The sequence below is a fragment of the Suricata suricatta genome, chromosome 6 (genome assembly GCF_006229205.1).
Source record: "Suricata suricatta isolate VVHF042 chromosome 6, meerkat_22Aug2017_6uvM2_HiC, whole genome shotgun sequence".
NCBI classification, from domain to species: domain Eukaryota; kingdom Metazoa; phylum Chordata; class Mammalia; order Carnivora; family Herpestidae; genus Suricata; species Suricata suricatta.
Genome location: NC_043705.1, coordinates 118,743,676 through 118,754,368, shown reverse-complemented (window position 1 = coordinate 118,754,368; position 10,693 = coordinate 118,743,676). Strand labels below are relative to the sequence as shown.

Sequence of the window (10,693 nt, the reverse complement as noted above, 5' to 3'; positions counted from 1 at the left end):
TCGTGGGGAGATGAGAAGCACAGGGAGGACGTAGGAAAAACAAAGCCTTTTTTTCTGGAGGAAAGATGTTGGGAGCCTAAGGTTGGCATTTGGTGCTAGACCAAGGAGCTTGGTGTTTGTGACAAATATAGAGAGGACCCACTAGAGATACTGGAAGGAGATGACTTTTTAAATAGAATTTATTATTTAGAGAAGTTTAGGTTCACAGCAAAACTGAGCATAAAGTATAGTAAGTTCCCATAGGTCCTCACACCCAAGCGTGTACAGCCTCCCTCACTATTAGTATCCCACATTGGAGTAGTGATTTGTTACAACCTACAATGACACACCATTATCACCTGAAATCCATAGATAGTTTGCATTAGAATTAACTCTTGATGTTGTACATTGTCTGGGTTTTGACAAATGTATGTGGACTTCTGTCCACCATTACAGTATCATCCTGAATTGTTTCACTGCCCAAAAGATACCCTATGCTCCACCTAATCATTCTTCTCCTCTAAGCCCTGGAAACCACTGATCTTTTTACTGACTCTGTAGTTTTGCCTTTTCAGAATATAATATGGCTGGAATCACACAATATGCAGAAAAGCTTTTTAGACTTGTTTCTTTTACTTAGTAATATGCATTTTTTTCTCCATGTCTTTTCAGGAAGTGCTCTTGATTAGAGCTTTTATTAGTGAAATTGTTATGGTTTTGATTGATGAATCTTGAATGGGGGGATGATAATCAACTGTGGCAGTGGTAAAGGCAGCTATTTGTTCATTAATTACCTGAAAGACCTAGCTAATCTCGAAGTAATTCTACATTTTGATAATTGCAATGATCTAGGAGAGAAAAGGTGAAACAAGCATTTCAGGACACACGTCATAGTTAGAGAAGTTCAGGTTCTGATAAGTCACCCCACTGAAATGTCTTTGACATCCAAGAGGCAACACAAGAACACCAGGATGCTGCAGTAGTTCAGAGTGGGAGCAGGGCTTGGGGTGAGGTCCAACAGAAACTTTGACCAAACTCAGCATTTGGCACAGAGTAGAGATTTCTCCCAAGCACTGATAGGTGTTCTTATCCACAGGGAATGGGCTCCCTACCACGGTCTAGAGTTCTAGCTAGTCCCTGAATTGACACCAGCCAATGACCAAATATCCCCTCCATTCTTTATTTTTCAAACAACTCAGCAGATTCTTATTTATTTGATTTATGGACCCTTGATATGGCAGGTTAGACCTAGTTTCCTTGGGGTTTTTATTCTGCTAGGTAGTTTTCCATCATGGCAGCTATAATTACATGTGCAATTCTGCCAAAAATACTTAGATCTTTATTTTGTACTTCAAAGATTCTTGGTGGCAGGTCCAGAGTTCTGGAATTCACTTCCCTAGCTATTTTAACTGTATTTGGATAGAAGTTCTCACCGAGATCTATGCAAGACCATGCTACATATGATGGATTCTAACTGAGGATTGGGAAATGGGAGGTATTACAAAGCAGCAAAGATGAATTCTTTAGACCTTATCCATATACATATGTAAAAGGAGGTACCTGTAATTTATAGGACATTTGATATCAGGGCCTATTTTCATCAGGTGTGCACTGGCAGAACATCTTGGCCAGCATCTATTCTGTTATTGGTGGTGGCCCAGGTTATACTAGTTAATTAATTTTTTTGAATATCACCATTGTACAAAATGCTCAATTAGCAATTTAAAGAACAAAACAAATAGAGAAAACTAAGTTGTGAAACCTCTAACTTGAACACTTTTATGTTGCTACACCCTGTGTCAGATATGGCCTCTACTGGTGATTTTATATCTGTAGATTATTAGTTACTAATATATAGACAAAGAGGAAATTAATGTAATTCAGAAAACTAAGTGGCATACTCAGAAGGTCCTTTGGCTTATGAAACATTCTTCTCAATTATTGAGTTATTAGGTCAGTGCAATCAAAAAAGTTTTCAAAGAAAAAAATCATCATCCAGATGGTGGTATATTAATTTCCTATTACCAAAAGCTTAAGTGGCTAAAAACAACACAGATGTATTACCTTATGTTTCTGGAGGTCAGAAGTCTAAAATGGATTTCAGTAGGATTAAATAAAGATGTCAGCAGGCTGTATTCCTTCTAGAGGCTCCAGGGAAGAATCTGTTTCCGTGTCTTTCCCCGCTTCTAGAGGATGCCTGTGTATCTTGGCTCATGACTCCTTCCATCTTTAAAGTCAGCAATGGCTGGTTGAGTTTCTCGCACATCACATCACTGTGATACTAACTATTCTCTCTCCTTCTTTCATGATTAAGGGACCCTTGTGATTACATTGGACCTACCCCAAACAATCCAGGATAATCTCCCCATCTCAGCATCCTTAACCTAATTACATCTGCAAATGTAAGGCAATGTAATCACAGGTTCTGGGAATTAGGATGTGAACATCTTTGGGGGGACCATTATTCAGCCTACCACAGTGGGTTTCCAAATGTCAGTGTCCATATTTTAGTCTTTGATCTTAGAGAAGCCAGTCTGGCCACCATCTCAAGCTGTTTTTTTCCCAAAGGTTGCAGCTGAAAGACAGGATTGTTTTGTCTCTGGGAGTGATAGTGGTATCAAATTGGAAGATGGAAATAAATATGAAAAACAAAAAGTTGGAATGCTTGGGTGGCTCAGTTGGTTAAGCGTCTGACTTCAGCTCACGTCATGATCTTGCTGCTTGTGAGTTTGAGCCCTGCATTTGGGTCTGTGCTGACAGCTTAGAGCCTGGAGTCTGCTTTGGATTCTGTGTTTCCCTCTCTCACTGCTCTTTCCCCACTCATGCTCTGTTTCTGTCTCTCTCTCAAAAATAAATAAGCATTAAAATTTTTTTAAAAAGTTAGATGGGTTGGAATCAAGAAATATTTATCAAAAACTTACTATGTGGCCGGCTTTATGCTAAGTGCTATGGCCAATGAAAATTGAAGAAAGCACAAACCTTACTTTTAAAGAGCTTCAAACCATAGAGGCAAAACACATACACAAATAACTAAAGTTTGTACATTCACCCATCATTTGCTTGGAGGAGTAGACTTTCTTGTGCCCTCCAGAGAAACTGCTTTACTTAGAGCCTAGAGGTATGATTTCACAGCCTTTCTGTGCTTTGCTCATGGTGTGCCAGGAACCCACAGGTCATGTCCCAGAAACAATGAATAAGTCAGTTTGGCTGGAGCTGAGGGAGCATATCTTCCTCAAAACAGGTAGGCGGCCCAAATGTTTGTTGTAATCAGTAACAAACATTTGGCAGACTAAGTCTGTTCAAGTATTTCTTATTCCTTTTGCTGTATTGTCCTCTCCAGGTTTACTGAGTTGGGAGTACACAGCAATTGACCAAAGCCAATGCTTATGGCTAAGCTTCCCGTTTAGATTTCACTGCTACCACTTAACAATATCCAGGTTTTTCAAGTGGTCAGAAAACACAACCTTTTATCAGCTTGGAGGAAAGCTCTAACACAGGGAGAAGTCTTAGCTACGTGTGTAATTCCTCTGTCAGTTCCTTAGACATGATTCCATTTGGACATGCTTTACATACATTGCACACACATTTACATACATTATCTTGAAGAAACAGTTCCATTCTTTCAGTCCTTATTATAATATTTATTTCTTCATTCCCCTTCGATGTCAGAGTCAGGCTGCATTATCAATGCTTCAATAAAGGCCTTTCAGTAGGCCTTTTAGAACAATATGTATACAGACCTAAAAACAAAAACAAAAAAGAAAACAGGAAAATTGTTCTAACATCAAAAAAAAAAATATCCAAGACCAATGAGACATTGGGAGAAGTTTGGAGGGTTCTTCCCCTACCTTCTCTCTATATTCCTAAGCATTCCTCTACCTGGATGGTTGTAATTGAGTAAGATGAAAAAAGTTACCTATTAAGTCTCCTTGTTCAAATTCAAATGATAGCACACAACTATTTCTTATACTTTTCTCTCAGAATTACAAACATATAAGATCAACTGAAATGAAGGGAAAAATTAGAAAAGAGGATAAATTCCAAAAGTAGTTCTTCAAAACTATTTACAAAATATAAGAAGGAAAACAAACAAAAAAGTTTTGCAAGCCTGATGGAATAAAAAGTGCAAAACATTAGGAATGAAGAGGGAGACATAATACAGATTTCCATGAAATTAAAGTAATTATGAGACACCGCCCCTGTGGCCACAAAGCTGAAAACTCTGGGTTGCTTCTGTTTACAGTATGCACAAGTAAACTTTTACCAGACTAAGCATATAGTGTAGAAAAACATAAGAATACAATTACTTGAAGGCACTGGGAAGGTAGATTCTGGAGGCAGATTTTGGATTGACCTTTAGAAAAAGTAAATAGCATGGGGTGAGTTCCCTCCTCTTTTTCTCGGAGGGCGGGTTTTAATTTGTAACATACAAGGTGGCAAAAATTCTGATAAAAGGTCCCAATGTTATTGGCTTGTAGTGCCAGAGGAATCTACTATAGCCACAAGGAAGTAAGGAGATTCTTTGAAGCAGAAAGAACCAAGTTGTGTGTAAACTCTGCTCAAATCTCTGAACTATTACAAAGAAGCAGATTCTGAGAGATCCCTCTCAGGCTAAAAGAATGGAACTGAGATTTGAGATGCCACCCAAGAGATCATTTGCGGTTTGAATCCAACTAAATTAGTTGCTGCTACAATAAGGTTGAACGCACAGCATCTATACCTTAACATCACCATGTTCAAGAAACAAAGTTACTTGACATATAAAGAAATAGGAAGATGTACCCATTTTCCAAGAGAAAGATGAATTCTAACGTGGCTCAGATTTTGGAACTAACAAAGATTTAAAACCATTATTTAAATATCATCAATGATACAAAGGAAAATATGTTCAAAATTAATGAAAAGATGGGACATCTTAGCAGAGAAATGGAAGTCATTAAAAAAAGATTAAAAAAACGATAAAATCTGAAATTTTAAAAATGGATGAGATTCAAAGCAGAATGGAGATGACAGAGGAAGGAACCAATGAACTTTGGTGGATAGAATCTGAAGAATGAAGAAAAAAATCCCAAAAAGAAAATGAGCAGAGCCTCAGAATTTACGGGACAAAAGGTTTAATAATGTACAACTGGAATCTCAGGAAGAAGCGTCTCTCCTAAAAGGGAAAAAATGGGGATGAAACAAATTGTTTGAATCAACAATGACTAAAGATTTCCCAAGTTTGACAAAAGTAAAGAACATACAGGGGCGCCTGAATGGCTCAGTAAGTTAAGCGTCCCACTTCGGCTCAGGTCATTATCTTACTGTTCATGAGTTCAAGCCCCACATTAGATTCTATGCTGACAGTTTGGAGCTTGGAGCCTGCTTCAGATTCTGTGTCTCCTTCTCTCTCTGCTCCTCCCTAACTGTCACTCTGTCTTCTCTCAAAAATAAACATTAAAAAAATTAAAGAACCTACAAATTCAAAAAACTCAACTAACTCCAAGTAAAATAAATACAAAGAAAATCATGCATAATCATATCAAACTTCTGAAAACTAAAGATAAAATCTTGAAAATAGTCAGAGGAGGGGTGCCTGGGTAGCTCAGTCAGTTAAGTACCCAACTTTGGCTCAGGTTGTGATCTCATGGTTCGTAAGTTCGAGCCCCTGCATCAAGCTCTTTGTTAACAACGCAGAGCCTGAAGCCTGCTTTGGATTTTGTGTCTCCCTCTCTCTCTGCTCTTCCCCTGCTCGTGCTGTCTGTCTCTCTCTTAAAAATAAATAAACATTAAAAAAGAAAGAAAGAAAATAGCCAGAGGAAAATGACACATAACATAGAGGGGAATAGTATTTCAAATGATTTCTTGCCTCATCAGAAACTATGGGAGCTAAGAAGACAGCTAGACATCACAGTGCCTGGTGGCTCAGTTGGTTAAGCATTCAACTCTTTTTTTATTCTTAATATTTTAATGTTTATTTATTTTTGAGATAAAAAAAGCTGGAGTGCGAGTGGGGAAAGGGCAGAGAGAGAAGGAGACACAAAATCCAAAGCAGGCTCCAGGCTCTGAGCTGTTGGCACAGAGCCCGACGCAGTGCCTAAACTCATGGACTGTGAGATCATGACCTGAGCCAAAGTCAGACGCTCAACCAACTGAGACACCCAGGCGTCCCAAGCATCCAACTCTGATTTCAGGCCAAGTCATGATCTCATGAGTTTCTTCATGAGTTTAAGCCCCATGTTGGACTCCTCACTGACAGCATGGAACTTGCTTGGGATTCTGTCTCTTGCTCTCTCTACCCCTCCCCTGCTCTCTCTCTGACTCTCTCTCTCTCAAAATAAATAAATAAACAAAAATAACTTTCTTCAAAAAAAAAAAAAAAAAGAAGACAACTAGACATCTTAGAGTTTTGGAAGAAAAACAAAACAAACCAACAAAAGCCCAGCAAGACAGAAATCTATATTTAGTGAAAATATCCTCTGAAAATAATGGGGGTTTTTTTCAGACCAAAAAAATGGGTCATCAGCAGGTCTGCCCTAGAGGAATGAACTAAAAGAAGTTCTTAAAACTGATGGGGAAAGATACAGAGGAAATGTGGATCTCCAGGAATGAATGAGGGAGATTAGAAATGGTAAATATCTAGGAAAATATAAAAGATTTTTTCTGCTAGATTCTTTAAAAGACTCATGTCTGGTTAAGGTAAAAATTATAACATTTTAACATTATTTTGTGGGTGTATAACCTATATCAGATGAATTGCCTATGACAACTATTGCATACAGTACAGGGTAGGGGGAATTGACCCATACAATTGCAATGTACATGCATATTAACTCCAAAGAGACTGCAGAATATTAATAATATGCATCTTAATCCACAAAGCAACCATAAAAAACTATAATAATGCAAATAGGCATAGCTAAAAAGCACATAGATAATTTGATATAGAATTCTAGCAAAATAGCAAGTATCCAAAATAACCAAAGACTGATTGAAAACCTTGAATAGAAGGTTTACTATGAGGATATTAGGTAAGTGATTACAGTTTTCCATTAAAATAGTTTTACAGTTGAGTCAGTTCTCCTATAAAAAAGGAGATAATTCCAATCTTGATTACATTATTCCAGGCCCTAGAAAAAGAAAGACACCCCCCCTCATGTTTTCTCAAGTAACCATAACTACCACATGGTTATTTCACAGTTTGTCCACCAATTTTATGGGGCTGATTTTTTGTGGACCTGGAGTTTTCTTGTATAATTCTTTCTTGCATTTTTGAGGATTCATGTATTCACCTCACCTTTCCCAAACATTCTCATAACAACTAACATTCAGACATGTAGCAATAACTAGCTGATTTCTCATTTTACAGAGGAGGGAGGCAAACCATGAGAAACTCTTAAATACAGAGAACAAACTGAGGGTTGATGGCGAGTAGGGGAGAGGGGGAAAGTGGGTGAAGGGTATTGAGGAAGGCACTTGTTGGGGTGAGTACTTGGTGTTGTATGGAAGCCAGTTTGACAATAAATTATATTAATAAATTAACTAATTAATTTTTAAAAAGGTGTTCTCTCTAGAGTCATGAGTCACCTGGTTTGCTAGGATGGAATGGAGAGAGCAGCGGGGGGGATTTACATGCATCAGTCAGTCACCCACTATGTGCCGGCAAGTTCACCTCGCATCCTTTATCATCCCTGGGAGATCTGTAATATTACTCATGCTTTTATACATATAGCAACTGAGGATCAGAGAGACTTTTAAAAAATAGAAAAAAACCTCAGCCTCCTTCCATGAGGTTATGCTGTTGAGAAGTGGGAGGTGTGAGATTTGAAACCAGCACCCTTTGATTCTCCAGAGCACGTTGTTTTCTGTTTCTTCTAACTGCCAATGGGACTTTTGGAAATATTTAACTGAAAAATTATCTCTTTATGTTCTGTTACTTCTAGAAACTTGAGAAAGCATTTCTCCCCCCTGCCCCACCCCCAGTCCTCATGTGGTATCTGCACCTCCTTCCAAGGGGGTCTATCTTACTTTTAGAAATATCATTAGAGTAACAAGTAGCTGAATTTCCTTAGAAGTATGACTTGCTTTTATGTAATAACCCAGAGCCTATTTCTCCTCTCTGTGACTTTTATACCCCTTTGTCCCTCACTGTGATTCTGGGTCTCACTGCAGTCCATTTAGAGCCACCAATGACTTTATTTTTATTTAGCAACAACAGCAACAATGAACTTGTAAGTTAACTGGTTTTGTGCCAAGTGCATATGTAAGCTTTGCGGACACTGTGCTGTCCGTATTCCTTGGTCTTCTCGTGCTTACATTCTTCTGGAGGGAAATAGTTCAACGCGGGAGTTCTCAACCTTGGCTACACATTTGGCAACTTAGAAATACCTGGCAAGTATTTTCATTTAGTGCCTGAACCCCTCCCAGAGATTCTGATTTTGAGGGTCTGGGGTGGGGCCCAGGCATCAGCATTTATTATGCCCAGACAATTCCTACATGTAGCTGGCATTGGTGGCTTTAATTGATTGATAGATGTATACGGTCATACCACCCTCAACACGCCTGATCTCATCTAATTGATTGGTAGATTTCATGGATTAGCCATCAGAGGAATTAGCAAAAAGATGCTTGGGGCAGTTGCCAAAGGAACGTATCCTGAATGTGAAGTTTCAGACACTGTGGCATTAAGGAAAGAAGCTGGTTTTATATTGGAGCTGACGGTCCTTCCCACTGCCCCTCTGTTCACACTGAGTAGCAACTACAGTGACATCAGTGGCTCAAGTCAACTTGGCCCCATGGCTTTTCCATCCCCAGCCCCCATGTAACCTGACTGGGATCGTGTGAAGCCTTAGCTACCATTTGCTAAGTGCCATGCCCATCATCCCCACAATGACTCTGTGAAGTGGGCTTTATGATTTTCTTCATTTGTAAAATGAAGAAATAGGAGAGGAAGTCACATGCTAGAGACCATACAGCTTGGACATGAGAAAGCCAGTCCCAGAGCTCTGTGGTCACTCACAGCACTACATCCCAGGGACCAAGAGTGTGGTGCTGAGCAGGCTGGTTTGAGGAAAGGGACTAGGAGGAAGAATTCCTAGACCTCCTCAGCCTAGAGGCCCCTCAGGCCTAGAGCCAGGCTGTGGCCCCAGGTGGGGTCAGCTGCTTTTCTACCTTGAGTTGTGCTACATGCAACAATAAAGCCCTGTCTCCCTTCTCAATGTCATTGCTCTTGGAAACTTAACAGCATTTCCATTCTTCACTATCTTGTCAGAAATGAGAATCAAAGGAAGACATTGTTTGTTACATCTTCCCTTCCCCCTTTCACCTGCTTGTTAAGGCTGCCAGGGAATTTAGGGTTGAGCAAACCTGGAAAGTGATTGATACACATCTTTGTCACCACCATCCTCTCTTCTGGACTCTTCCCCTTTGTGGGATCTAGGATCATTAGGCCTTTTAAGCAAAACTTTCAGGAAAGGGTAGGATGGATTCATTAGACTACAGTGTAAATGACTGACAGGGTCCTCCAGGATGCCACCTTTCCCAGAGACAGTCATATTTTAACAGGGAACAAAGTTCAACTTAGGAGTCTGACACACATAGACTTGAATCCTAGGCTGCCTACTGGTTATGTAATGTTTGGCAAGTAACCTAACCTGTCTTAGTTTCAATTTCTTCACCTTTAAAAAGAGACTAATATTTCAGAGGAGATATTAATGAGGATTAAGAAGATTGGAGGATGAGCCTTACATGGGGCCTGGCACATGGTAGGTGTCTATGCAGTGTTGGTTTTTTTGTACCCAGTTTCAGAGTTCATGCCTCTGCTAAGCAGGAGTAAAGTTAGGGACACATTTCTAAAATCTCTCAACAGTAGATGACCTCCTATTTCCTTTATTCCATAAACAGCACAAGATATTGTGGAGGAGCACATGGAACTTTTACCCAGTGAGCAGCCTCCCCCCTACACCCCCGCCCCTGTCTCTCTCTCACTCACAGGCACGCGCGCACACACACACACACACACACACACACACACACACATACACACACTCACTCCATTGCTGGCTGACATAGATGCGTCATACAGGGAAGCTGAGACTACACTTTGCTTTCAGGCTTCTTGTCAGTCCCTCCTTTCATGTCAGAAGCCTCCCCCAAAATCTAGGTGTGCAAATTTGTACCTCATCTCTCGTGCACTACACGATTAGATACATTTTGGACAAAACGGCCTCTTGGTCTTTCATTCTTCAGAGGCAGGAGTGCAGTTCCTCTGCCCGGAGAACTAGCGGCTGCGTTCATGCCCAGAGTGGCTGAAATGCAGATAGGCTCCAGAGGGTGCACCTCTGTTCCAGTGCACTAAAGATGACGGTTATCACGGTTATCAGATCGATGCAGCTGTTAACGACCAAGCTTTCGAGGAAGCTCTGTGCACGAGCCTGACGTCCATCGTGTGTCTCTGTCAGCCTTACGAAACATCCTAGTAGACTTTCTACTGAGGCTGACAATGGAGCACAAGCTGCTTAATTGCCATTACTTTTGCAGGTTTAAGGTGCATTTTTTTCATAATTGTTCCAGAAAAAAAGCCTTTGAGGACTAGGTTAGGAGCTAAAGATTGAGATGGAGCTGGCTGCCGCATTGAATTTCCGGCATTGCAGATCCTACTCGGTTACAGCAGCATTCTGACTTCCCCTTGACGGGGTACACAGGCCCAGGCCCAGAACCCTGCGTTCCGTTCTGG

The 10,693-nt window shown here is 40.2% G+C and overlaps 1 long non-coding RNA gene across 1 annotated transcript; it reads right to left on the bottom strand.

Moving 5' to 3' along the window:
• Positions 1 to 3,599: 3,599 nt before the first annotated feature.
• LOC115293617 lies at positions 3,600 to 10,295 on the bottom strand. Its single transcript, XR_003909528.1, has 2 exons — positions 10,137 to 10,295; positions 3,600 to 3,719 (listed from the first exon to the last, which is right to left on the bottom strand). It is a non-coding gene; the product is annotated as an uncharacterized LOC115293617 (long non-coding RNA).
• Positions 10,296 to 10,693: the final 398 nt, after the last annotated feature.